Genomic DNA, 27536 nt, shown 5'->3' on the forward strand with positions numbered 1-27536 from the left:
CCCATTGTGTATAATATGTGGATAAGTGGGTGTAGGTTCAGCTCCGTGTCTACAATGCCCCAGAATTGGACTACTTCTACTAAAAGTTAAGCATGTACTAAGAAGTGCCCCGCAGGCAGCCCGTTTTCTTCCCAGAGCTGCTTAAACGTCAAGAGCAGGCCCTCTTGAAAAGCCGCCAGCAGCGTGTCCATCCCAGCCTCTGACCATTTACTCATTCCTATCTCTCCCAGTATCCTAAGGAAATTGGGTATATTGACCTCAGCGGGATAACCAGTGAGGAAAGTGGCATTTGTGGCACTAACTTCAGGCTATAGCTGCTAAATGCAATCTGTAGTTGACTATTCTCCCCAGGTGGTGGACGTGCTCGGGCAGGAACGCACTTGCCGAGTCTAGAGTGGCCAACTCCTCTGTGTAGCAACCCACCAACCAATATGTGGGTCACTGCAAATATGCAGCTAGGGAGTAATGCTCGAGGTTACGAGCGCCTAAGACACCCTTCGTTATGGGAAACTGTAACTTCCAAAACGCTACTTGGTGGTGGCCCTTACTCCAAATGAAGGACCTAAGTGCAGCGAGTGAAAAGTGGACCTGAGTATACAGATTGGAAGATTTTGAAAGAAATATAACAGGCCATTTTTACAAGTGACACTCTGCCCTGGACTGTGAGTGGGAGTGTGCTCCAAAAGGCGATCAGAGGTTTCAGTGATGTTACTGCCTTCATGAAAATACCATCTAGGAGATTCTGCCTGCTGTGATATATGTTAATGCCCAGGTATCTAAACATTGGAGGCATTCCATCTCGGTGGTCTTCTATAACAATGTCCTGTGGGGGGGCAATGTGAGTGTAAAGGGAATAAGCAGGATTTTGCCCAATCTATCCACAGCCCTGACGCTGCACGGAAATCCTGCAAAAGCGCCAGTATGGACTCAATGTCTTGAATGTAAATCAGGACATCTTCGGCATACAGGGAGACTACGTATGTTTCCCTAAACTATGGAATACCCTCTCCACGCCCCAGCTGATGTAGCTTTTGAGCCAAAGGCTACATGGCAAGGATGAAGAGAACAGGGGACAGCTGGCATCCTTGTCCGGTCCCCCGTTTGATCTGGGACTGATGGGAGACGCACTTGCCAATTTTGACCCTCGCCAGAGAGTCTACATAGAGTAACTAGATCAGTGCCTGAAGCCTCCCCACTAACCCAAACGATGTCAAAGTGGAGAAGAGATAGTCCCATTCTAGCATGTCAAATGCCTTCTCTAGATCTAGACCGGGCATGCAGTGAATAGCCAGCAGGGTGCAGCCAACTCCATCACTGTGCAGCCTGCAAATGTTCAGCATGGTGGATCTTCTGGGAATAAACATGTTTTGGTCAGGGTGCACTAACCATCTCATGAGCCCATAAAGGCGGCCCACTAAAATCTTGCTTAGTATCTTGTAGTCCGATCCCAACATGCACAGCGGGCGGTAGGAAGCAAAGTCCTCCGGTTCTTTACCCGGTTTTGGAAGAGAGACCAGGAGTGACTTTCTAATGCTCTACAGTAAGCGGCCCTCATCCATAACTGTTTGAAACAGTTTGAGTAATTGATGTTGGCATGCCTTATAAAATTCAATAGGGAGCCGATCCAATCTTGGCATTTTGTGGGTGGCTGCACCTCAGATTGCTTCCTTAATTTCATCTACTATGAGGGGGGTATTAAGGTCTTCTCTCTCTACGGGCATTAATGTAGGGAAAACCCCCTCTAAGAACTCACATATTGCAGGGGATTGATAATGTGATGTAAATGGGTCATGTATCTGGGATTGCTGCAAAGCAAACTCTGTCAGGGAGATGCAGATCCTCACAATAGGAGTGGGGGAGTCAGCACTATGCAGTAACCAGGACACCAGATGACCAGTTTTGTCGCTTTCAGCATGAATTGTGGCCAGGTACAACCTGAAGTCGATGCATAACAATTGCTCCACTAGTCATGTATGTTTGGCCAGTGCCATATTCAGATCTGCCTGCATTGCAGGATTGTCCCTAGCCGCTGCCTCCAGGGGTTTCAGAGATGCTTTGGCTTGTGCCAGGTCTCTGTGTATTTTCACCTTCGCTCCTAGAACTGTGTGGGTAAAGAGACCCCACAACACTACCTTCATAGTCTCCCAATCTGTAAGTTTAGAACTAGATATGCCCCAATTCTCGGTGAAGTCATTTGTAAATGTTTCGTCTGTCACATTCCGTAATGCCTGGTCTTCTAGCAAGGCTGGTTAAAGTCGCCAGGAGGGGACCAGTGGTTTGGCAGCACCCCACTCCAGCTGTAGCTTCAGTGGGTTGTGATCAGAGAATGTCTTGCCCAAGTATTCTGACCCTGTCACACAGAGGTGGGTCATCAGTCATACAGGATCCTGTCTAATCGACATGCAAATTGGGCACCACTGAGTAGTATGAATAATCTATGTCATCTGGGTATAAGAATCTCCAGCTGTCTAACAGGGGCCAATGTTGGAGCCACTGTGAGAGTAGTACTGCCACCATCTTGACCAGGGAGTCAGGGAGTGGGGGATGTGATCGGTCCAGTCAGGGGTCGATTACACTGTTAAAATCACCCCCTATTATCCACGTTATATAAGCCCATTGTGTTAATGAGACAATAGAAGAAGGCAGATTGTGCCTTGTTAGGGGCACATATACTGCCCTGCAACACTGCCTTCCCATCCAAGAGCCCTTCCACCAACATATATCTACCCTCAGGGTCAAAGTCCGTTCTCAGGATTTGGAAGGGGACTCCAGGGCAAATCCACATTAAGGCCCCTTGCACAAAGCTCAAGTATGTGGTACAGTAGCAGTAACCCCTTCAAAGCCTCTGCAGGAGAGCTTCCTTTCCTTTCATCACATGTGTATCCTGCAAGAAAGCAATTTGTACACCCCTCCTTTGTAAATATTGCAGTACAGAGTGCCTCTTTCTGGCGGTGCCCATACCCTAGGCGTTCCACATCATGAGCTTATAATGAGTCATCCTGCCTAGGGATTAAAGCTCAAACCTGTAGTGACTGACTCTGTGTCTTTGTACCATCCCTCCATGCCACATTACCCGCTCTAGGCCTGTAAAGATAAGCTGTTAGTGCATCACATGTTTTAACTGGTTATACAAGGGTGTATGGCTCTGGCTATGCTTTTGTCTGTAGGCTCATGTGAGGTGCCCCCATCCACCAGCCACCAGCCTCACTCACCGGCCTTCATCAACATTCCGTGTCACAGCTGCAGCTCTGGCCTCCAATTCCCTCACGTTTCTTCTCGGCTTCAGCAGCTTCACAGGGAAACTGGCCTTCCCAAAAGTGGGGCCACAGAAAGTAATGCTCTTTCTACGTCTGGGCCCCCGGGCTGCATTGCGCCCGTGTACTTCCTTGTGTAGATGGTGGATTTTAGGCCTTGACTGGGCCTCCATGCTGAGCCCTATATCTGGGCACCCCCCAGCTGTGATTTCGGCCCACAGGCATCCCCGTTTTGTTTGCCTGTCGGACGCCGAAGTTATAACAACAGACTTGGCAGGATCGCGGGAGATCGCGGGTGATCGCGGACTTGAGCGATCTTAGAACCCTCCCACCATCTTGCATGGCTGGCCATGCTCCCATGTATTTGTAAAGGTTTAAACTCTACTTTTAGGATAGATAATTTATTTCCTGTAATTTTATATTGTTTTCTGTAGCGGTGTATTTATTTTTCATCTGATTTACAGATATTTAATTGTACTGGCTCGCAGGAGGGTCTCTTTGCCCCTGTAGTTCAGGATGCAGGCCGCCAAGGGCCTTGAGGGGACCCCGGTGGAGGGCGATACACCCTGTGGGCATGCTCCACCAGGAAATACGCTGATAACTGCTCTGGTAAAGTCAGACGGAGCTCTGACACATCGCTCTCCACATGTGTGACTCTGCCTGCCGATTTCTACTGATCAGCTTTGAGAAGTCCCAACTCTACTGCCACCGCATCCACCTTGGCACTTAACTCCTGTCTTGGTGGTCGTTATGGCCCCAAGGATTTGGCCCAGTTTGGCATCTGTGGTGGACGTTGCATTTGATGGTGGGGTGAGGGTCACACATCCCGGAGTTTTGAGTGTTCTCAATACCTGATTTCTGTGCTGCGGGTCCTGTCCCACCCCTGTGGCCCATTTGTGGTGTGTCAACAGGCATGGGGTCACCCACGGAGACTACGTCGTCAATACCAGTGGTATTATATGTGCCATGGCCCAGCTGGTCCAAGTCCTCGCCTCATGGCCAAGTTGCTAATTCTGTCCCTGCTTTTATGATGCTGGTGTCCTGTGGAGGATGGAAGACTCAGAGGGAGCATCCCACAATGCAACCAGGACCAGGTCTGCCAGGTGTGGTACTTGCACTGTAGGAATCCCTAGCTCCAATGTCCGTAACTCATTGGCTGAAGCACTGATGGCGTAACTCCCCTGAGCCCCTGGAGAGAGGTGGGCCACAAGTGATCTTGGTGTGCGGCCTACCGGTTGTCACCTTTAGCTCCAGGGGAGTTCACTTGCAGCGTGGCCTCCAGCAATGGGGGGCAGCCCTTGAGCTACAGCTCTGTGCCACTGCCAACTCCACTCATTCCCCACAGGTCAGTCCTCCGCTTCTGGAGTCACCTCGGCCTACCCTCACTGCTCCTGTGTCATTCCCCTGCGCTGCAGTGCACCAACAGAAAGAAGGGGGGTGTTTTCCTCTGGCCCCCATACAGGCCTAGTATCCAGTGGGCTGGAGAGGATGGAGAGAATCAACACAGCAGTCACGGGGGCCACCGCAATAGCGTGTATGACTCTGGGATTGCTTTCGCCTCTATGCTCGTATGGGGCACCCCGACCCCTATCCACCAGCCTCACTCACCAGGCTTCGGAGACATTCCGCGTCACAGTTGCAGCTCTGGCCTCCAATTTCCTCACCTCGCCGCCCGGCTTCTTGGCTTCAGCGGTTGCAGAGGGAAACAGGCCATCCCACCAGCGGGTCCACAGCAGGTAATTTTCTTTCCACGTCTGGGCCCCGGGGTTCCCTTGCACCCGTGTACATCCCCGTGTAGATGGTGGATTTTAAGCCCCGACTGGGCCTCCGTGCTGAGCTGCTATATCTGGGCACCCCAATCCATGATTTCGGCCCACAGGAATCCCCACTATGTCCGCCTGTCGGGCTATGAAGTTCCCATGCTGCTCAGGCGAGGATGGGGATAGACTGGCAGATCGCAGGTTTCTGACTTGAGCGATCTTAAAACCCACCCACCATCTCGCACAGATGGCCACATCCTCATGTATTTGTGAAGGTTTAAACTCTACTTTTATGATAGATCATTTATTTTTTAATTAGACAATCACTAAGTGATTTTAACATGCAATTTTAAATTGTTTTCTGGAGTGGCACATTTATTTTTCATTTGATTTGCAGTTATTTAATTGTACTGGAAAAAGAAGATTCAAAATGCTTGATAACAGAGAAAGAAAGAGGAAACAGAGGAAACCATACTGCCTAATTCAAACTGAAGTAAAAAGCCAGATAAGGTGGGAAATGGGGAGAAGTAGAAAAAACAGCTGGTACGAGCACTAAGCACTTTATGAAAAAAGTATGTCAATAATGGGAAACTGAAAAAAACAATGTTTAGTAAAAAGAGGAGTTTGAAATCAAATGTTAAAGGGGAGGGACTATATGATTTTAAAATTAGAACATACAATAAGGAAAGAAAGAATTTGACTTGGAGACCAAAACAGTTTAAGGAGATAAGAATACAAATGTTTTGAACTAGAGCAATACAAAATTTGAAGATGAAGATGTATTAGAGAAGTGCTATGATTAAGCAGAAGCAAATTACTGAGAGTATAGTGGACAAAGCATTTGTTTTAATAGGGACACATTTATCCTAATAGTAAACAGGATGAGGACACTAGACAAAACAATACTATGCATGAGGAAAGGATATTAGGAAAAAAGCTTATTAACAAAAGCAATTTTTGTAAAGTTTTTAAAGATGAATGTATACACACATATAGCACAGAACCGGTTTTTAACAAATATATCTACTTGCAAGAGAACACATTAGTGCATGCAGTTGACACAAATTGTTGTTGCTATGAAGTAAAGGATGGCACTCCCATAGAAAAAGAAGTGATAGATCCTAGAAATGTAAAACAAGTGGTAGCTGAAGAAGTACAAGGAAGGCATAAACAAACTACTGTGTACAGGTGGAAGTGTAGCAGTATTTGGACTATCCGCCAAGAATTAATCGATAAATGTAAAACTTTCCTAAGCAGAAAATTAAGATGCTTCAAGAATTAGATCAATTCAAAGTTAGAAAGTACACTAACTTACAAGGCCATTCATTGGTATGTCTTTCAAAGAATGTCAACAAAAGCACTTTTCCTCACTTTAGAATGTTAGCGGTGCATCGTTCAAAAATGTGCAATTTTGTAATGAGACTTTATTTTGTAAAAACTCTAGCTTTATATTTAGGAGATTTGAATAGAGCTCTGTTATATGGTAGTGTGGCAGAAGTAGAGACATTTTCTAATGCCATTCAGCACTGTCTCTTTGGGCCTGAAGAAGATATCACAGAAAATGAGGAGGTAGTGATGAGAGACATAGATCAAGTGCATACAGACGTTATGTCTGAGAAATGTACAAAGGAGCTAGGAAAGTTCAATGTACTCTGTTCTGCAAACTCTGATTATATTTGAATTTGTTGTCACCTCACTCACTGCAAAAACCAAACTCCTAATGTAGTTGTGTTTTCTAAAACTGAGCAAGATAACAGTGATGAGTGGCAGGAAGTTGGTGTATATCTGTCTATAGAAGAATGTTTTGACTCAGACCCAAAGCGGAGAATATGTAAATATTGTTATGAAACATTAGAGGATAATAAAATGCTAGCTAGAGTAGTTAATAAGAGATTTGAATTGGTACCAGTGCCAAAAGAACTTCACCAATCAAATGTGTATAAATCAATTCTAATTCTAATTGTTCATCCATATGAAGCAATTTTTCAAATGGAGCGAAAGACAGAGAACCTGCCAGCAACAGAACTACAGAAAGGACTTAAAGGAAGAGTTGTGTATTTACCCCTAGATTCTAAAATAATGTAGAGACTGTGGGTGTTGAGAAAGATGTAGATGAACCACTCATTGTTCTAGTAAATGGTGTGCCTACAAAAAGTAAAAGAAATATGGCAAGAATTATTTGATATGAATAAAGTAAAAAAGCCACGTTATACTTGACAGAAAATAATGTTTTTTACACAAATGTTGACTTTATTGGAGATGTAAGTTGTATTGATGATGAAGCACTACAATCAAGTGGACAAATAGAAAAAAGTGGATAAGATCTAATCAGAAGAAATATATGAGCGCTATAGTATTCATCCACTTCATTCAAAATAAATTGTTGGGGATGCTATCGGTCTGTTTCAAATGAAACAAGCTAGAGGAGCTCCAATGAGTGTGTGGGGAAAAAAGTTTATAAGCTTGATGCTTCCTATAGCTATTTCCCATCGGAGTAGGTGGCCGCTATGATGACTAACCTGTACAAACACCAGCAGCTGAATACAGGTCAATAAGACTATATTCAGAAGATCCTATATTCCATCAATGTATTCTGTATATATTTCACCTGTTATTTGAGAGTGACTTGTCAGGACTGTCTTATGCTTTAAATCACATCCTTAAGACAGGAGCTAATCTTCAAAATATTTCTGTAAGGGGGTTTGTTGATAAAATACAAAGTAAGTATGAAAATTCAGAGTACAACTTAATTAATTTGATGGCATGTCAGCGTGGACTAATGAATACTGATACAGTTGTCATGGAGAACTAAAATGTATGCTCTGAAACTCAGGTCCACTTATTTGGTTAGTGACACTTAGTTGTGCAGAGTATGCAAGGGATGAATGACTAGAATTTCTAAGAGAAGCAAACTCTAACTTTAAGGATACCAGTTTGAAGACAGTGGGAGTAACTTACTCTTTGGATCCTGCTAATGTGTGTAGATATTTCAATCACAAGTTTCAAGTGATGCTGACTTTTAAATGCAAAAAAAAGAAATCCTCCTCTAGAAGTTACTGATTTTATTTGGAGAAAAGAATACCAATCCAGTGGTGTTCCTCTATACACAATCTCCTATGGATAAAGGATGCACCACAATTTGGAAATTATACTAATGCAGATGTACAGTCTTTCATAGAACAATATGGTTATGCACCACTCCAGATGAGAATAGTGACAAAAAGCCTACAACAGAAATTCTACACTTCCAAACACATAGATGTGGGAGGTATTGCCACTGAAGATATAGATGTAAAGGTAAATTTTATTCAACATGTCATTTTGGATTTCCAAGGCAGATCATTTCTACAGGAAGAGTGAACAGCTTTTTGTCTGCAGTGAGGCATACAAAGAAATCACCCAAAAATACATATAATCTGAAAAATAGAGGTTTCCAAATATATTAATGATTATAATTCTCTTGTTCTGAAATTATGGAATGCAAATATGGACATACAGTTTGTTGCAGACAATTCCATTGCTGTTGCTTGCTATGTCCCTTCATACATCACTAAATCAGAGAAAACAGAGATGAAGGAAACATGGGAGGAGATTTCTGCAGATAAATCTTTATCAAAGAAATTATACAATTTCATCTTGAAAATGCTCTCGCATAGAGAGATAAGATCATTTGACTGTTGTGACAGGCTGAGTTCAGGTAGCTTGTACTTGAATTCTAGGGTGAATTGTTTGGGTTATTCTAGGCCTTGCCAACACACGAAACAGAGTCTTAAAGTTAAAAGTCAGTACCTAGAAGAGTTCGAGCTGGAGAGTACAGATATTGTGAAAAGAAATATGTTGGATACCTACTATCCAAGAAGAAGTGCACAACTTGAAAATGTGTGTTGTTATGAAATTCTGCAATAATATAGGTATAGACATAATGTGTAGGAAACAGTGATGATGGGAAATATGCTGTAATTGGTTGTCTTGGTTGCTTGCTTTTGTATGCAGGTAACTTAATAATCCATAGAAAACTTACGTGTCAAACTAAAGAGAAAAAATAATGTTTCTACTTAGCATTTCTCCAGCTGCTGAAACCTTGGCATTCTGAAACAGAGCTACTTGTACAATATGACCGATATGAAGACTCTTTAAATGCTGTTAAAAACACCATTGAGTGTCTAAAATTTCCCAACTATCTGAAAATGTTAAATGAAGAAATTGAAAAAGAGGAAACAATTACTACTGGGATAGCAAAGGATAGCTCACAAACCAGTCAGAGTTCTGGGTCTCTGAGTCAAGATCCTCTTGGTCAGCCAATAATGGAAAATGTAGCTGCCATAGCAATGAATGAGGTGGAGACAGCCATGCAACAAGAAAGAGAAGAAAATGTTGACTTGCAACAGTTAGCAGAACAACTAAGTGATGTGCAGAAACAAATATATATGGGAGTGAATAAAAAAATAGAGCACAGATTCCTACATGAAAACAATCAATGCAACTGTTCAAGTTTTAAGCCAATTCTTTTATATACCAGCGGGCAAGCGTTATAACTGCACCGACTGGATTATCTGGATTAGAAGATGCTAAATAATTCTTGATGGTTGTACTTGGTATCTTCGAAGATGAGACTGTAGTTATTGATGACCTATTTGGATTGAGTCTCACATGGCGGCATGAGTGTGAAAAGTTTTAATTGTCTTCAAAAACATAAATAGATTCAGAACGATATATCGACTTAGCTCTACCAGCCTGTAAAACTGTCAGTTTTGACAAATTGGTTAAAGATGTGTCACAGAATATTATCTGCACCAGATGCAAATCAGATGTGCTATTGTCTTTGAACAGAAGAAGAACTGGCAAGTATATCACCTTGATGTCACAGTGTTCCAAAACAGATGGAACTAAATTAGAAACACAAATTACTCATTTTAAAGCTGGACAAATCTTTATTTTTCATGAAGGATTGAATGTTACATCTGGACACTACACCATCTACCTAAAAAATAAAACAGGATGGACAGAGTGTAATGATAGCAAGCTCATGTTCAAGCAGAGATTACCCTATACAATTCTAAATTCTTACCTTCTGTTTCTTGAATTGAAGTACTTCTGTTTCTTGAATTGAAGTTCTATCTAAGGATTACTACTTGAAAATGGAATACTACACTTCTGGGACTTTTAATACAAAATAAGGCATCATACGTCCTATGGGGGTACTATCTTCACAACGGATTTCAAATCTTGAAATGAATTTTAGCCGCACAGGAAAATAATACAGGTACAACTAAATTAAAACCATACAGCAGAACCTGCAACCCAGGACAAAGATGTACTAAACAGAAAAATTTATACTGCTAAACTTATGTATTGAGAACAGCTCAAAACAATATGAGAAGATTTAAACTGTGGATATACTCTATTTTTCTTTAATGAAAGAGGATATGTAATGATATCATGTGGCCTACCAAGAGTGATGTTTTTATACATTATTTGAGCTACCACTATGATTCATACAAATTAATTATAAAACTATACTATTCATTATGTTAGTTAACAAATATAGTTAAAACTGTTAGGCGAATATTTGTAGTGAATGTGATGCATAGTAATGTTAATTTGAAATAACTTGCTATGTACGTATGGTTTTTTTTCACAGTCCATCTGACTGTTTTTCCCCCCACTATTCAGTGACACTTCTTTTATAGTGCAAAAGTATAGAAGCTGAGAACAGTGGAAAAGGGAACATAACATGGTAAATAATAGATATATAATTGATACACAAAGATATACATTTTTGTGTTTTCTTATTAACAATAACATTTTTATTACAGATTGAGAATGTTTATTACCAACAAAGTTAAGAAACTGACTTTTATTTACATTTTCTCTCTTTCAACACAGATTAAAGGATGTCTTTTTTCCTGTAATAGGTAACTAATTTGATCTTTCTCCTTCTACACATCATTCATAGATATACTTTTGTACAAACATTTAATAACAGTATAACTCCAATACGTACTAAATAAACACACGCTAGCATACTAATATACATAACATACCGTACCTATGCACCCACTGATGCTGACACTGAATCAACAAGCCAAATATTCAGACACTGATACTTCCAGGGACACACTAATGCATAGACTGCCACCCACAGACAGACACTAATGAGACACTGAAATACACCAACACACACTGATGCATACACTGATGCATTTGTACATACACTAACACATACACTGACACAACTATGGATACAATGATGCATACACTGACACACCCAGACAGACACTGATGATCACACTGACACACCCAGGCAGACACTGATGTATACATTCAGACACCTAGGGATACAGTGGTACATACACTGCCACAACCAGGTACCCAAGACGCTTATACTGGCACACCGAGGGATACACTGAAGCACACACTTCTACACCCAAGCACACACTGATGCATACATGAATACACTTAGGGACACACTAATGATACAATTACACGTGCAAGCACACATTGCTGCCTACACTGAGGCATCTGAGGAAAACACATGCATACACTGACACACCCAGACACTCACTGATGCATACACTGACACCCCCAGGCATACACTGTTGAATACACTTAGACTCATAGGGACATACTGATGCATGCATTGCCACACTCAGGTACTCACTTATACATATACTGACACACCTAAGGATTTAACTGATGCACACACTAACACACCCATCTAGGCATTGATAACAAGCACAGACACCCAGGCACACACTAATGCATACACCAATTTACATAGGCATCCACTGCTACATACACTGTTACATTTAGGGGACACACTGATGCATACACTAACACACCTAGGCAGACTCTGATGCACACACTGACACATCCAGGCACAGAGTATGCATTCAGTAACACACCTAGAGACACACTGATGCATACCCTGACACACACAGGCACACATTGATGCATACCCTGGCACACCTAGGGACACACTGATACATACACCAACACACCCAGGTACACAATGATACATACACTCAGACACATAGGGATGCACTAATGCATACACTGCCACACTCACACACACACTGATGCATACACTGACACATCTAGGGACACACTGATGCCCACACTAACATACCCAGGCAGACACTGATGCACACATTAACACACCCAGGCACAGAGTAATTCATACAGTAACAGACCAAGGGAGACAGTGATGCATATACTGACACACCCATGTGCACACTGATGCATACACTTACATACCTAGGGATACACTGATACATACACCGACACACCCAGGCACACACTGATGCTCACACTCACATTCCCAGGCACAAAATGATACATGTTCTGACACACCCAAGTACACACTGATGCATACACTGATATACCGAGACACACTCTGATGCTCACACTGAAACACTCAGGCACACAATGATGCATGCACTGACAAACCTAAGTATACACTGAGGCATACACTGACACACCCAGGCAGACACTGGCGCATACACTCAGACACGTAAGGACAGACTGATGCATACTCTTACATACCTAGGGCCAGATGTAGCAAATTAAAAAAAATTCGAGGTGCAAAGTGCGAGTCCATGCGACTCACACTTTGCACCTCGCAAATTGGTATGCAGTACGGTGTCTCAGACACCGACTGAAACTCGCTATGGGGTCGCAATGACCCACCTCACGAATATTCATGAGGTGGGTCGCAAATTGCGGCCCCATAGCGAGTATAGGCACTCGCAAACATGGAGGCCTGCTGTCGTCAGCAGACCTCCATGTTCGTGACTGCTTTTAAATAAAGCAGTTTTTTTTTTTTAAGTGTAGCCCGTTTTCCTTACAGGAAAATGAGCTGCACTTAAAAAAAAACCGAAACCTTTAGTTTCGGTATTTTTTCAGGGCAGGGAGTGGTCCCTTGGACCACTCCCTGCCCTGAAAAATTATTTGTGGGTCCAGTCACAAACTGGAAGGGGTCCCATGGGGACCCCTTCCAATTTGTGAGTGGGTTACCATCCACTTGAAGTGGATGGTAACTGCGATGCCATTTGCGACCGCGTACGCGATCGCAAATGGCATTGCATACCACTCAGACTCGCAAATAGGAAGGGAACACCCCTTCCTATTTGCGAGTCGGAAATGCATATTGCGAGTCGGTACCGACTCGCAATATGCATTTCTGCATAGCAAAGAGGCATTTGCACCTCGCAAACGGCGATTTTCGCCATTTGCGACGTGCAAATACTTTGCTACATCTGGCCCCTAGTTACATACTGATGCATACACTGATGCATACACTGATGCACCCAGGACACACTGATGCATACACTGACACACCCAGGCACATATGAGCAGGCCCCTTTAGCTCCCCACGCCCATACTGCTAAGCACTCTATAGTGCTTGCACTATAGTGCCTACTGCTGCCTTTTGCTTCCTGGCTCTGCCCCTGTGGCTGCTTCTACTTTCTGGGTGATTTCAGGCCTGGCCACTGCCCATGTGCTCTTCCTGTGCTTTCTGCACCCCCATTCCAGGCCCTTGTGTCCTGCTTTTTTTCCCTCTCTACTATCCTTGCCACCCTCCTGCCCTTCCCACTCAAGGACCTACTTAGTGGCGGTCGCTTCACCACTCTGCAAAGAAGGGCACTCCCCCAGCACACGAAAGGCAAGCCCGTCTGCACCCATCCGCACTTGGACCACGCCCAGCGCCAGGATCCCCGGTCCTCCCAAATCTGCCGCTACTCTGCAGATGAGCTCCTGGTCCTCAATACCAGATACCAAGACTCCCACTGCTGCATGGCCTCCCCATGCTCCAGCAGAGGATCCTTCACCTTCCACCACTGCTGCTTCTTCTGCCTCCCCACACAGGACCCAACACCGCTACCTCCCAGAAAACCACAACAACCAACCTGGAGTCATTACACTGCATTCTGCTCAACGCCCGCTTCCTCAGCAAACATGTTGCAGAAATCTGGGACCTATTACCACCCTCACCCCAGACATCACCTTCATCACTGAAACATGGCTAAACCCCACTTCCACCCCTGACATCGCCACTCCCGACAGATACACGATGATAAACCAGGACCGCCCCAACAAGCACGGTGGAGGAATCACCATAATCTTCAAGGAAACCATCCAATGCTCCACCACAAATACCCAATGCCTGTCATGGAGCACCTTAACTTCCTACTACACATTGGCCCCAAGACAACCATAAGAGGCACCCTCGCATACACCAGGACCCCGACCAGCTTTCTGCCACGCCTCAACAACATCATCGCCCCCTCACCATCAACTCCCTCCACTACATGCTGCTTGGCGACCTCAACTTCCACATCGAGGACCCCAAGGACACCAACTCCACATCCCTACTGGAGAACCTCAGCAACATTGGACTCACCCAATTAGTCTCCAAACCCACCCACAAAGCCGGACAGACACACCCTCAACACCATCTTCTCCTCCATCGACAGAATAAAATTCCACCAGTGAGCCAAGCTTGCAACCTCAGCATAAAATTGGACAGCCAACTGACCATGAAACAACAAGTCAATGCTGCTGCCTCCTCCTGTTTCCACACACTATGCATGCTCTGCAAGATCTTCAGATGGATCCCAGTAAACATCAGAAAGACTGTCGCACAAGCCCTCGTCAGAAGCCACCTTGACTGCAGCAACATGCTCTACACTGCCATCCCCTCCCAGTTCCACAGAAGACTCCAGACAATACAGAACAGGGCAGTCAGACTCATCCATCCTAAGTGTACGCACATCACTCCTTACCTCACGAAACTCTACTGGTCCACCTCAGAGACCTACACCGGCTCTCTGTCAACAAGTGTATCACATACAAACTCCTGCTCCACAGCTTCAAGGCACTGCACAACATAGGACTGGCATACCTCAACCTTCTACATATCCAACAGATGTCTCCGTTCCTCCCAGCTCACCCTTCCAGTCGTACCCAAGATCCGGAAAAGTACACTGAAGCAGTTCAGGAAGGACCTCAAGACCTGGCTCTTCGACTGAGCAGCACGTGCACATACAGCACCTTGAGACCCTATGGGTGATTAGCCACACTGTTCAAATCCATTATTGATTGATTGATGGATTGACTGGCTCCCTGTCCAGAAAAGATGCCATTTCTAGATGCTCAACAATGCCTTCAAAGCCATTCACAAACTGGGACTGCCGTACATCAACCACTGGCTGAACTTCCATCTTCCCATGAGACACCTGCGCTCCTCTTTGCTCGCCCTTGCACAAGTCCCCCGCATTCATTGCACCTGCAGCAGGGGCCACGCATTCTCCTATGTCGCTGCCAAAGCCTGGAATGTCTTCCCCCGATCATCTGAATTTCATGCTCCCTGGCAGACTTCAGAAAGCAGCTCAAGGCCTGGCTTTTCAACGCAGACACAGCAACCTCAGAGCCCAGACATCACTAGGGGTGATAGTGTTATGCTTTATAAATGATGATTGATTAGATGATTGGTTGATAATAACCCATATACTAACACACTTAGGGACACACTGATGTATACATTGACACACCAGGCCCACCCTGATGCCTACACTGAGACACGTAGGAACACACTGATGCATACACTGAAACACCCAGGCACACACTGATGCTCACACTGACACACCCAGGCACACACTGATGCATACACTCAGACACACTGATGCATACATAGATACACCCAGGTACACACTGATGCACACAGTGACTCACCCAGGCACATAGGAATCCATACACTGGCACATCCAAGCACACACTGATGCATATACTCAGACACATAGGAACACACTGATGCATTCACTGACACACCTAGGTACACACTGATGCATACACTGATACACCCAGACACGCACTCATACACACACTGACACACACACAATTCTGCATGCATTGACACAACTAGGAACACACCAATACATACACTGACACACCCAGCCATACACTAATATATACACTAATGAAAAAAACATGTGGTTACAGGGACCTTAGATTTAGGAAATATAATTTATTTAAAAAATGTAGAAATTCACTAAAAACAAAGGTTACAGGGACATTATAGTTAGGAAATAACATTTTCAAAACCTTACAAATTCACTGAAAAAACAGAAGGTTACAGGGACGTTATAGGACGGCTTGTAATTGTATAGGTCTGTGAATAGGTATGTGAGGGGTTGTGTGGGTGTCTGACTGGGTGTATAAGAAGTTGTGAGTGTAAGTGGGTTCAGAAGTGGCTTTGTAGATGATGTTATCAGTGATGTCACTGACCTTGTCATGAGTGATGTAATGTGTGAGGTTATAAGCAGTGCATGGAGGGGGCAAAAGTTATAGTTAGCTGGTTAGCTCGGGTAACCATAACTGCCAAATTTCAATTGGTTTGTACAAGTGAAATCTGAGCCTAACTTTATTCACTGAAATAAACAAAGGTTACAGTTATAGTTAGGAAATAGAATTTTGCAGCACACATAGAAGTGCCAAATTGTTATTGTAGATTGTTTATGTGCAGGAAGGGGCACATTCCTGCACATAACCAATCGATCCCTGCAACGCAGACACCCTCCACTATGGTGCAAGGATGCCTGCGTTGGCATTTAATTCAGCACTGGTGTAGGGGGAAACACAGGGGGGTACTATATTCCTGTAAATACAGTGCATCCCTGCGTTTTAAAAGTGGCACAACACTGCTATCTTTTGGGCAGCACTGCGCTGTGCCAATTTGTCATAAATTTGGGCCTTGGTTTTTCTTTAATTACAAAAAAGCTACTGAACAGATTGACATCAAATAACAAAAAGGTCGCTTTCTGGACCAAGAGCTACCTTTTTGCCAAATTTGGTGTAATTCCGTCCAGTGGTTCGGGCACTATCACTGTTCAAAATCCTAATGGAAAAATTAATCGGGAAAAAGTGTTTTGGGACAGCCCCCTTTTTCTCTGCCCCCACTAGATGGATGACCCCGAAACATTGCAGACAGCAGCTCACACAAGCATGAATGTTTTGGGAAATGTTCATGACAATTTGTCCACTGGCACCAAAGACATAGATAAGGTAAAAAACACTTTTTCTATAGATACTAGGTCCTAACTGCAACTACCTAGTGGCGACCGCCACTAGGTCACACACATATATACACACACCCCCACACACACAAACACATAGAATCACTTGTAGAAAAAGATGGTGATCTCATGCCATACACATATGTACTCACAAGCTATATGTAGGTGTTTTGATACTAAGATGATTTAATCCATACAGCATTTACTATAATATGGGGGAAGAAAGCACATTTATGTTGAATATGTGTAGCCAGAAAAGTATATCTCTATCAGTTCACTTTGTGGGATGTAATGTAATGGCTTTTTGCATAGTGAACTGTTGCCAAAAATGGTTTCTTGGTGGTAACTGGAACAACATCTATTGAACTTGACCATTCTGATATCCTGATTTCCTATTGGCTAAGAAACAGATCGTAAGTGCCTTCCTTTATCTGTATTATTATTTATAGTATACTTAATAATTGGTTCTATAAATGGCCAGCTCTCTCAATACATTTACTCCCATTGCCCCATTAAAAATGGAAATGATCTAAGCTACCAACACATACTATACATTATTTCAATATAACATCTCAGTCATATCACTAAATACAGCATGTTCCTTTATATCAGGTTATCCTATACCAATTAAAAAGAGTATCCTTTGATCATGAAGACATTTTGACTTTTGTATACACATCTAGGTGGCAGCTATGTGTATAGACACAGCAATTGCATCATTTTGTAATAACTGCAATGCTGAACTTCTTGTTAAAACCGACTTAGGCCCACATTACAACTTTGGCGGGCGGCGGAGACCGCCCGCCAAGGTTTTACCGCCGAGCGGCCGCCTAGGTGGCCGCAATCCTGCCAGCGCATTATGACATCCCTGCTGGGCCAGCGGGCGGAAACAGATGTCGTCCGTAACATTGGAGCTGTTGTGCAGACAGTGAAAAGCAGGGTGGGGCTGTGCCCGGGGGCCCCTGCACTGGCCATGCCAAGTGCATGGGCACTGCCGGGGCCCCCAGGGGCCCCGCGACTCCCCTTCCCGCCAGCCTTTCCATGGCGGTCTCTACTGCCATGGATAGGCTGGCAGGAAGGGGAGTCGTAATCCCCTGGGTAGCGCTGCCCTGGCGGATTAAAACCACTGGGACAACCATGGCGGGAAACCGCCGGGACAACCATGGTGGGAAACCGCCGGTCCCAGCGGTGCGACAGATTGTACTGCCATCCTGTTGGCAGTACAATCTCCAAAACAACCCTGGCGGTCACAGGGTTGTAATGAGGCCCTTAATGTTCAATAGAGCTTGACATACAATCATGTTCTACACACAGTCTAAACGTACATGGGGCAAAAGCAACTGTGTATGAAGCATTACTGCACCTTTCTTGCCACCTACATCCAAAATGGCATAACACACGACATAGTGGGGAAAGGAAATAAGTGTCTCACTAGATTCTACAAGACTCAAATTGAAAACAGTGGATAGAGGATCAAGCTCATTTCATGGGCAACCTTGTCAATTATGATTATAGCTCTACACACACATTTTTAATCATATTTATTTTTTGCAACATTCTTACAGATATCCTCAGACCCACCCCAGACAAAATAGGTAAATTATGACACAACATATTATTAGGTGTGAATACTGAATAAACCAAATAAACAATAATATGAAGGTCACTTAAAGAGATATACGTTATTCTGGATTGACATTTTCAACACAAATGAGCTTTCCTTTTAAATATTCTGATATGTACAAATATATTTCAATAACAAAATATCTACTTTATTTGTCCATGTAGGTTGGGAGTATATATGTGGTATGACTGCAATACCTTTGTCACAATTTTTCCATATATGTTAGCATAACTTTGAAAATTATTCTGTGATTTTTATAAGTTTACACTTTACTGTGCTTCAAGTGCTTTCAGGAAACATTTTCTTTGAAAGACTCTTTTTATTACCTAGTTGTGAACATAATATTTACAGCCTTGATGAAGCCTGGAGTTCTCAGCCTAGGGTGAAACAAAGTGTTGGCGGAGCTGTTCATTACACTAAAATGGCTGGATTATTATCTAAGTGAACAAATAAAGCCAAAATGATAAACCTAAATACAGCAATAAAGAGCATTTACTAAAATTGACATTAAAGATATTATTGATCTCTGGTGACTTTTAATTAATGAGCATGTGGAGTGCTTGGAGCCAGATACTCACCAATTAATAGCTATTGTTCAGAGAATGAAAGTGGGTACTCTTTACATTTACTTAAGTCCTCCGATCCACCACATGATTGTCGCACATATCTCCTCTTATAAGGTTGTTTCAGATAACCGTGCATGTGCTATTCTGTAAACCAACTCAATATTTTCTGCTTGTTGATTTTAAACTTTTCTGTGGCAACTCAGAAAAAGGGTAGAGGGAAACTTGTTTGAGCACTTGAAATCTACTAGCTTTGTTAGACACATAAATGGAGGCATAGGGCAAAGGGTAATATGTTGGAATATATATACTATGAAACCCCTAATGATTGATGGATGGAATTGGATATAACCTCAATAATTTCAATTTGTCATTTTGAGGTTAAATAGTTGGTAAGCGGTGGTTCTCTAAAAACATTTGAAGTACTTAGGGGGTCATTATGACCCCAGCAGTGAGTGGTAATGTGGCGGCAACAGGCTGGCAGTACATACTACTACATTATGAGAATGGTGGGTTGGCTGAACCCAACCTGCCAATTTTCCACTCAGACCGCCATGGCGGTAGCAGCTGCCTTGCTGGAGATGTCAATTTCCAGCCCGGCGGCATTTTGAGCCAGCCAACCACCATGGTTTTGTGGCATTAGCAATGCCATGAAAACCATGGCGGCAGGCCCTACAGGTGAGAGGGAATTCCTTCCCTGTCACTGGTATGCAGCTCACTCACCCCCCAACTCTCCCCAAATGCCCCCCTCCATCCACACTCCTCCTCTGATCCTCTCACCCCTTCCGATCCTCACACCCCCCATACACACACACACCCACAGACATACACCACGCATACACCCACTCACTCACACTGGCATACATGCATCCATCCAGTCATGCTCACACACATTCGTACACACATTCACACTGACGTGCAGACACGCACTCACTTCACCATACTTACACGCATTCACTAACATTCATATAACAATGCAAACAACACTACACACACAGATGCATTCATGTGCACACTCAAACATTCATGCACACAATCCCACACACACAAGCAAGACCTCCCACCCCCTCCCCTGTCGGAAGCCCAATTTACTTTTTTCCAGGTGGTCTTCCGGCAGGGAACGGGAAGGGGCACGACTACCGCCAGTAGCGCCCGCCAGCAGAACACCACCAGGCCATATCACACGTCATGATACGGCTGGCAGCGTTCTACTGGCGTGACGGTGCTGGTGGTAGCAGCGCCAGCTTACCACCATCTGCCAGTATGATCACTGCCGGATTTCCACCCTTCTTGTGGCGGAAGTCTGGCAGTGATCACAGTATGGTGGACAGATGGTAGCCACGGTGACAGTATTTTGGCAGCGGTCATCGCGGCGGTAGGCGGTTTTTGACAAAAATGAGGGCCTTGGTACTTTAAGTGTACATTTAAAAAGCATGAAAATGTGGAAAACAATAGAAGAATAGGGAATAAAGGGACATTACAACAAAACAAAAATGGTTACACAAATGGGTGCAAAGAAAGAAAGACTGAGACAGGTTGAACACTTATGAAAGGTAAAAGAGGAAACAGAGGTGAAAGGGAACTGGAAAAACAGACACTATTTTCTATATTCAAAAAGTTACTTATCTTTGGTACTGCCTTACCTGATAGAGGCTATCTAGCTGAAGATTCCTTACCCTAGATTCATCCCTAGAGTCATCCTCTGATGTCAAACTGGATCTGGAAATTTTTCATGAGCAATATCCCTTTGCAGTGGTAGCTTGTGTCGCTCAGCTCTGCGTGGTATTTCCAGCATCACCTGTGCCACAAGTGATGTGCACAGTGCCTATCTAGTTTCTTTTCATGACTTTCCATGGCAGGAACATTGAGCCATGAAGAATACTGACCACTGGTGTGTGGAACTAGGGCCCTGATTATGGAGCAGCTCTGTACCTCTAAATCTGTTCTCAGAGCAGGGAGGATGGGAGGGTTGGTAAGGAATTTGACTCTAGATAGCCTCTCGACCAGATAAGGCATTATCGAAAGTAAGTAACGTGTTCATCTGATAGAGACTTCTAGCTGCAGATTCCTTGCCTTAGAATAAATACCCAAGCAATACCTCTCCTGAGGTGGGACTGCCAACTCGATTTTGACTAGGAAGTCCTGCAGGACTGAACGGGAAAGTGCCCATCCCGATGGACCTGATTGTCTAGGGAGGTGTGCTTGATGAATGTGTGCAGCGATGAACACGCTACTGACTGGCAGATGTCAAGGACCAAAACTGTGCATTCTAATGAAGTTGTTGCAGACTGTGCTCTGGTGCTGGGGCCCATGTGAAGGTCAGGAGGGCTGCATGCATCCCCTGGGCTGTACTTTGAGTACCATGGCTCTGGAGGAATGAGTACGCAAACGCTATGAGGGTTGCTTCTTGGCCAATGCGTAGCAGATCTTAATGCAGAGTACAATCCATCCGGAGATGCTTTGTTCTGCACAGCCTTCCCTTTTTTGGCTCAACTATATCCCACAAAGTGTTGATTGTCCACCTGGAATGATTTTTTTGCAGTCAAGATAAAACGACAACACTCATTTTGGGTCCAAATGGTGGAGCCTCTCTTCTTCCTTAGAGGGATGAAGTGGAGCATAAAAGGTGGGCAAAATGATGGAGTGGCCAAAGAAAAATGGGATTACCACCTTCCGCAAACAGGTAGCTCAGGACTGAAGGACTAGTTTGCTTGGAAATAAATAGATGCAGGGAGGCTAGAAAGACAGTGCCTGCAGTTCACGGAACCTCTGGAAAGATGTAATTACCATCAAATAGGCCGTCTTGATGGTGAGAAGCCTAAGAGGGAAGATATGGAGAGTGCAAATTAGAAAAGTAAGAACCAAGTTAAAGTCCCATAGAGGCATGAGGAAAGTCGCTGTAAGAAATAAGTGTTGCAAACCTTTAAGGAACCCATTGACAATAAGAGACTTAAAGAGAGAAGGTTGATTGGGCAGCAACAGGAAGGATGAGATGGCAAATAAATAACCCTCACGATGCCCAATGCAGAGCCCTACTGGGCCAGGATAAGGTTAAACAAAAGAACTTGGGGAAGGAGTGCAGATAGAGGGTCAACCTCTTTGAGTGTATACTCTCTTGGTGGAGGGATAACATTACAGGCTTCAGGCGGAAGGTCAAAAGCTGTTAACTGTTACAGCTCAATATCCACACATAAAGGCAGAGCACTGACAAGTTTGGGTGGAGAGCCCTCCCCTGCTGCTGTGATAGAAGGTCCTCCCAAAGGGGCTGCCCGATCCGGGGACCAATGCTCATGCTTAACAGCTTAGTATACAGACTCCCTCAAACCAATCCTGAGCCATAAGGACGACTTGGACTCAGTCATTTCGGATCTTCTTGAAAACTCTGGGCAGGAGTGGTATGGATGGAATGGCATGCAGGAGGCCAGAGCTCCACTCGAGATGAAAAGCATCTCTGAGCGAGAGCCACTTGGAAAATTCAGCACACCGAACCGCTGACATTGCGTGCTCCCAACAGTGGCAAACAGTTCTAACCAAGGTGCTCCCCACTGCTAAGAGAGACCTTGCACCATCAGAAATGCCATTTGTGATCTGCTAGGCATCTCTGGCTGAGTTTGTCCTCTCTGCTGTTCAGATATCCCACCGGGTGTTGAAACATCGTGAAATGCCCTGACATTCCAACCATGTCCAGAGACATAGGGCCTTTTGACAAAGGGTTCACCACCCCACCGCCCTGTTTGTTGCAGTACCACATGGCAGTGAGGTTATCTGTGAACACCTGCACTAGCCTTCCCTAGATAGAGGATAGAAAGGTTTTCAATGACAGTCAGAGAGCTCAGAGCTCAGACAGGTTGATGTGGAGTCAGTTCCCTAGGGGCAACACTATAGTCAATTGCCGTATAGCATCCACTGCCTACGAAGGTAGGAACCAAGGAAAACAAAGAGGCCCTCTAGAACTTCAGGACCCACTTGCTGAGGTCCCATATGCCAGCGGGTATGTGTCACGAGCGGGATGCAGAAGACCATGAGGTCCAGCAGGCTCAGAGTCAGTCTTACTGAAATCCAGGATAGAGGTTGAAACATTAAAATCATAGCCTGAATATCCTACACTTGCCTGAAACTGCAATGTGTCCAGAACAGCTCCAATGAAAGGGAGCATCTAAGAAGGGGTCACACGACTTTAGCACATTTATAGTGAATCCCAGTGAGTGCAGGAGGTTTGCCCTATCCTAGAGGTGGAAGATGACTGCCTGCGGTGAGCCCCCCTTCAACAGCCAGTCGTCGAGGTAGGAGAAAACTGCTACCCCTGATCTCTGCAGATGAGCTGCAACCACTGCCATCACCTTGGTGAACACCCGAAGAGCACTGGTATGGCAAAACAAAATCACAGTGACCTGAAAGGGCTTATTGATTACCATGAATGGCAGGTAAAGTCTGAGGCCAGACAGGACAGGGATGTGGAAATATGCAGCCTGCAAGTCTATTTCTGCCATTCAGTCTCCCAGGTCCAGGGTAGAAAGGACTTGAACGAGGGTAAGCATTATTAATTTTTCAGGAAGAAAATGAGAGGGCACAAGTCAAGGATAAGATGAAGGCCTCGATCCTCCTTGGGCACCAGAAAGTAGCTGGATAGCAACCATGACCTACTTCTGATACTGGTACCACCTCTATGGCTCCCCTGTCCAAAAGGGCCATCACTGCCTAGAAGACTAAGGAGATGTGGTTCTCCGTCAGTCTGTCAAAAGTGAATAGCATGGATGGTGGGGCAGTCACATAGGGAAGGCATGGATAGATGTTATTGATAGCAGTGGGTGGAAAATTTCACTCCACCAGTGAAGTTACTGGAACTTTGGCCACTCTGCACTATACTTGTAACAGGGAGTTCTGGCCAAATCATGCAACCACAACATGGTGGATTTTTTTCTCCTGTGCAGCTCACCAATGGTAAGTTGGTGAGGGCAAACGAAAATTGCCATCCCTAACACAATTTTTGGCTACTGGGAGGGCCCCAGTGAATTTTTTTTACCATAAACGGTTGACGCCAGTCGCAACCGTTCACAGTGGGAAAGCTGCCGCTCAAGTAGAAAATCAATTCAAGCAGCAGTAAAAGCAACTCGAGCAGGGGTGTTCGGTAAGGAAGTTGAGGTCCCCTAGGGTGGGGGGTCCAATGGGAGGTAATCACCCTAATCAAAGAAGCCCCTGTGCAGGGCTTGGACCAGGCCCTAAGTAGGCCGTACATGAGGACTTTCTTAAACGGAAGAAGTGGTTCAGAAGGGGTGACTCCCGGATGACGCACCTCCATCAAGACATCTGTATTGACAGCAATGGAGAGCAGCTGAAGGTCCAGGACTAAGGCTTCCCTTCTCACCACAATAGAGCATGAGACTCCCTCCTCCGTAGCAATGGTAGGAAAGACCAAGCCAGTATCTGTAGAGATGTCTAGCCCACTAGTATCCACCAACTCCTCCTACAAGGTGTACTTTGTGACAATGTAGGGGACGGTATTTTTCAGGGTTCAGTGGTCCCTCCTAGCCATCCCCAAGTCCTAGCCCACAGGAATAGGGCATAGGTTCCAGCCTGCATGGAATACCTCCAGTAGGTGCCGGAGTTGCTGTTGGATGATGCTCAGCTTGCTCAGTGTCTGAGACTGGGATGAGTGTGGAGGTGGCTCTGATAGCACGAGGGATGTGGGCAGTAAAGACTGCACCAGGGAAGGTTGATTCGACTTGACTGGCACCAGTCCAGATCTGTCTGTGGATCCAAAGGGCCTGACTGGCACCGGAGGTGAGCCCACGAGCAGAAGACCAGTAAGGCCCCTCCTGAAACCACAGGGCCTGAATGCATACCAGCCAATGCAATAGGCTGCCCAAATGTGAGGTGTTCCTGGAAACTCAGGGAGGCTAGTAGATGGCCATGGTGCATGCTCAACCAACTAGCCAGGCCTCGAATGCTGATGCTTCCTCATCTCGTCGGATGACTTTGATGAATGGCAAGAAGTCAAAGACCGCTTTGACCCCGCTTTGACCCTTTTGTTTTTTTGTGCTTGTGGGACTCACCCGAATGCCCAGACAACTTCAAATGAGAAGACAAACTTTTGGAGTGGCTCTGCAACTGATCTGGGACCTTCTATTTGACTGGGATTGAGACTGTAGTGGCATTGCATGTCAAGCTGCTAGGAACTTGAGCGAGTGCCTCCTCAAGACCTTAATGTGCATGGTGCAACAATTGATGCAGGGCTTGGCATCGTGGTCATGCTTGGGGCCCCAGGGATAGACATGGCGTGGGTCCATCTCAGACATTTGCTAGTGACAGGCACTGCAGGGCTTAAAACCAGCCTTCCTTGTGGACATTCCTGCCACACCAGGAGACAATGTCTCAAAAATTCTTCAACAAAATGGTCAAAAAAGGTCAGTCAAAAAGTGACTGGGTATCTCTTCACTGGATCTACGCTGACTGGCACAGAAAAAAAGGACTGACAGCACGCTCAGATGGTGCCTATATAGGCATCGTGCACGCATGCTGACGATACCACATGGAACGGAACTATGCTACCTACCATTGTGTAGGGTTTCTGCTCACAAAACAAATTCCAGATCCAGTCTGGCGCCTGGGGATAATTCAAAGTTAAGGAATCTGTGGCTATAAGTCTCTGTCAGATACGTAATTTCACACAAATGGAATTTGATCGCTGAGCAAATCTTAAACTTGTGGAACCATCCTTTGATTCCTTTTATTGAGAGAAAGCCATTACTGATGCAGTGCTCAGAGGTAATCTTTATTGTTTTTGTATTAGCATCTAGTTCACTATAGAATAAAGACTGTCCATGTTAAGAAATTTATCAAATTAGATAGTTCTATGACTAAAATGCTAGATCTGTTGGAACAGAGATGTGTTTGACTTCCAGTTGTTGGATTTAATATAACTTGTTCAGGTAAAGAGTTTTAAACTTTACCTGCAAAGTTGCCAACTTCAGCCCTGCAGTGTTTTTGCTGCTTTGCTCTGATTGGCCAGCCTCTGGCAGCCTGGCCAGACTGCCTTGATGAGGTGTGAAGTGGTCTGGCTCAACACAAAGATATGTGCCTGGGGGAGGAGATCTCCCCTCAGCAGATGGGGAAGCAGGAAGGGGGAGGGCTGCCAAACTGATCATCAAAGGCAGGGAAGGACATTTGGAGCAACCCAGCAACACCCTCACAACCTGCAAACCCAGAAAATTAGGTGCCCCCTTGATTAGATTAGGAGAGAGCAGGGGAGGGGTGTGTTTAGGATTTGTAGGCACACCAGTGGGTGTGCTCAGCCAGATTTAACCTCCAAAAATCACTTTCAGCCATGATGGTTTTTTGAGGAATGTTGCTCCCTGGGATTGATTTTTGCCAGACTTCCCAGGAAGTGGTCCTCACAGGGGTAAGGACCCTGCCCCTGATTGGAGAACCAGGACCCCCCTGTTTTCAACCCAGGAGCAAGGATAAAACTGGTAGACCTGCACCCACACCTCAGATCCCTAACAGATTCCAACAAGGAAGAACTACAGAAGAAGAAGGACTGCCTTGCTGAACCCCTGGCCTGCACCTGGACACTGCACTCTGGAGGACTGCACCAGCTGCACACTTGGGTTTCATCGCAAGAAGAACTTTGCCTGGCTTCAACTTGTTCAAGGCGGGACTCCCTGTTTGCTACAGGTGAAAACTTGCCAACCAGAGTCCCCTGCACCAACCCCCGAAGAAACCAACCAGCTGACCACTCTCCAGTGGCTAAAGAGGAGTTTGCGCCAGGTGCATTCTGGGAGTTGTAGTCGGCACCCTCAAGGAGCATTTCAGAGCTTCTGGAACCTTGCCGTGAACTGTGGACCTCAAATGAACCTTAAAAGAACATCTGGAAGAAGATCCAGAAGTTTGGAGAACTTTTGGAAAAAAGCTCCATAGAGGGAGCGACCCGCCGTGGCAACTCTAGCCGGCTTGGCTCAACCGCGACCCGGCCTGACTTGCAGGTTCGTCCCGGTGAAGAAAATCTCCAAAAAAGTGACTAAGTCTAAATGTAGGAAGTTGACCGGGACCTCCCAGGTAGTGTATCCGAAGAGGGCTCCAAAGACGTCGGATCAAGATTCAGGTTTGCCCCGGTTGAAGTATTTTCACCTCGAAAAAATGACTACGTCCGAAGGTAAAATCTCCACTAAGGGATCCTGTGACGCATATCCGAGGAAGAGTTCCAGGAGGTCGGATTCGACTGGCAGGTTCGTCCCGCCGAAGAAAATCTCCAGAAAAATGAC

At 44.9% G+C, this 27536-nt stretch overlaps 1 protein-coding gene across 1 annotated transcript in view; it reads right to left on the bottom strand.

The window, feature by feature from the left end:
* The window catches only part of PTPRQ (protein tyrosine phosphatase receptor type Q), a 1423303-nt gene that overhangs the window by 1094525 nt on the left and 301242 nt on the right, over positions 1–27536 (bottom strand). The gene's annotated exons all lie outside the window — the stretch shown is intronic.

The sequence above is a fragment of the Pleurodeles waltl genome, chromosome 4_1 (assembly GCF_031143425.1).
Source record: "Pleurodeles waltl isolate 20211129_DDA chromosome 4_1, aPleWal1.hap1.20221129, whole genome shotgun sequence".
NCBI classification, from domain to species: Eukaryota; Metazoa; Chordata; class Amphibia; order Caudata; family Salamandridae; genus Pleurodeles; species Pleurodeles waltl.